Raw genomic sequence first — 2,500 nt, 5'->3', positions numbered from 1 at the left:
GTAGCTGGTTCCCTCCGAAGTTTCCCTCAGGATAGCTGGTGCTCGTACGAGTCTCATCCGGTAAAGCGAATGATTAGAGGCCTTGGGGCCGAAACGACCTCAACCTATTCTCAAACTTTAAATGGGTGAGATCTCCGGCTTGCTTGATATGCTGAAGCCGCGAGCAAACGACTCGGATCGGAGTGCCAAGTGGGCCACTTTTGGTAAGCAGAACTGGCGCTGTGGGATGAACCAAACGCCGAGTTAAGGCGCCCGAATCGACGCTCATGGGAAACCATGAAAGGCGTTGGTTGCTTAAGACAGCAGGACGGTGGCCATGGAAGTCGGAATCCGCTAAGGAGTGTGTAACAACTCACCTGCCGAAGCAACTAGCCCTGAAAATGGATGGCGCTGAAGCGTCGTGCCTATACTCGGCCGTCAGTCTGGCAGTCATGGCCGGTCCTTGCGGCCGGCCGCGAAGCCCTGACGAGTAGGAGGGTCGCGGCGGTGGGCGCAGAAGGGTCTGGGCGTGAGCCTGCCTGGAGCCGCCGTCGGTGCAGATCTTGGTGGTAGTAGCAAATACTCCAGCGAGGCCCTGGAGGGCTGACGCGGAGAAGGGTTTCGTGTGAACAGCCGTTGCACACGAGTCAGTCGATCCTAAGCCCTAGGAGAAATCCGATGTTGATGGGGGCCGTCATAGCATGATGCACTTTGTGCTGGCCCCCGTTGGGCGAAAGGGAATCCGGTTCCTATTCCGGAACCCGGCAGCGGAACCGATACAAGTCGGGCCCCTCTTTTAGAGATGCTCGTCGGGGTAACCCAAAAGGACCCGGAGACGCCGTCGGGAGATCGGGGAAGAGTTTTCTTTTCTGCATGAGCGTTCGAGTTCCCTGGAATCCTCTAGCAGGGAGATAGGGTTTGGAACGCGAAGAGCACCGCAGTTGCGGCGGTGTCCCGATCTTCCCCTCGGACCTTGAAAATCCGGGAGAGGGCCACGTGGAGGTGTCGCGCCGGTTCGTACCCATATCCGCAGCAGGTCTCCAAGGTGAAGAGCCTCTAGTCGATAGAATAATGTAGGTAAGGGAAGTCGGCAAATTGGATCCGTAACTTCGGGATAAGGATTGGCTCTGAGGATCGGGGCGTGTCGGGCTTGGTCGGGAAGTGGGTCAGCGCTAACGTGCCGGGCCTGGGCGAGGTGAGTGCCGTAGGGGTGCCGGTAAGTGCGGGCGTTTAGCGCGGGCGTGGTCTGCTCTCGCCGTTGGTTGGCCTCGTGCTGGCCGGCGGTGCAGGATGCGCGCGCCTGCGCGGCGTTCGCGCCCCGGTGCTTCAACCTGCGTGCAGGATCCGAGCTCGGTCCCGTGCCTTGGCCTCCCACGGATCTTCCTTGCTGCGAGGCCGCGTCCGCCTTAGCGTGCTCCTCCGGGGGCGCGCGGGTGCGCGGATTCTCTTCGGCCGCCATTCAACGATCAACTCAGAACTGGCACGGACTGGGGGAATCCGACTGTCTAATTAAAACAAAGCATTGCGATGGCCCTAGCGGGTGTTGACGCAATGTGATTTCTGCCCAGTGCTCTGAATGTCAACGTGAAGAAATTCAAGCAAGCGCGGGTAAACGGCGGGAGTAACTATGACTCTCTTAAGGTGGCCAAGTGGCGGCGGTGTGGCTGCATCCGGACTTGGCTTTTCGAAGTGCGGTCTTGATGTAGTCGTGCTGCTGCTGCGAGGTGCCTTCCTTGGGTTATAGTTACAGGGAGAGTGATGCGCAATACATGGGCCTAGCCCTCTTAGCCTCTCCTCTCCTGCGGTCTTCTCCCCTTCTCGTGGGCCCGCTGATTTTCGCAGAGTGGAAGACCGCACCAGGGGCTTGGGGGGGTTACCAGCCCCCCCTCGCATTATCCCTTTATAGTTGGGGGCAGCCGACAAGAAACAAGAGATGGTGGCCCTTCCGCTGAAGGTGCCACCCCAGCTACCCCAGCACCTATCCGGCCAACCGGCCGTAACGAAAATGCGATAGTTTGTGTAGCTCCCTTTGCTTGCAGTGAGTGCCACCGCACTTTTACCACGAAGAACGGTCTCGGGGTCCATCGCCGCCGCCAACACCCTGCGGCCGCCAACGCTGAGATCGTGACGGAGAGGCATCGCGCGAGGTGGACGGAGGAAGAAGTCCTGTCGCTCGCCAAGGCAGAGGCCGAACTGTTCCTTGAGAGGGACGCCCGGTTCTTCTTTGTAAATCAAGAACTTACCAGGATGTTCCCCGACCGAACGCTTGAGGCAATCAAGTGCCGACGGCGGCAAGCTGCCCACAAGCAGCTTGTCCGCCAATTCATGGAGGCACTTGAGATCGGTCGGGGCGAAGAGCCGGCGTCCCGCCGTGGAGCAGCGAGCTCGCTGCCTGACGCGGGCGAGGCCGCTGCGCCGCCCGTCGACGCAGCCGAGGACTTCGCGGCCGACACCACCGGGCCGCCGCCGGAGGGGCCGACTGACGCCGCCATCTGGGAGCATCTGGCGGGGCTACCTGCTT

The 2,500-nt window shown here is 60.5% G+C and overlaps 1 pseudogene; it reads left to right on the top strand.

Annotated features, from left to right (window-relative positions):
- The window catches only part of LOC124593095, a 7,958-nt pseudogene that overhangs the window by 1,262 nt on the left and 4,196 nt on the right, over positions 1-2,500 (top strand).

Source organism: Schistocerca americana, unplaced genomic scaffold, assembly GCF_021461395.2.
Source record: "Schistocerca americana isolate TAMUIC-IGC-003095 unplaced genomic scaffold, iqSchAmer2.1 HiC_scaffold_97, whole genome shotgun sequence".
Lineage (NCBI taxonomy): Eukaryota > Metazoa > Arthropoda > Insecta > Orthoptera > Acrididae > Schistocerca > Schistocerca americana.
The sequence above is the reverse complement of the archived record's forward strand: the minus strand, read 5'-3'. Positions and strand labels throughout refer to the sequence as shown.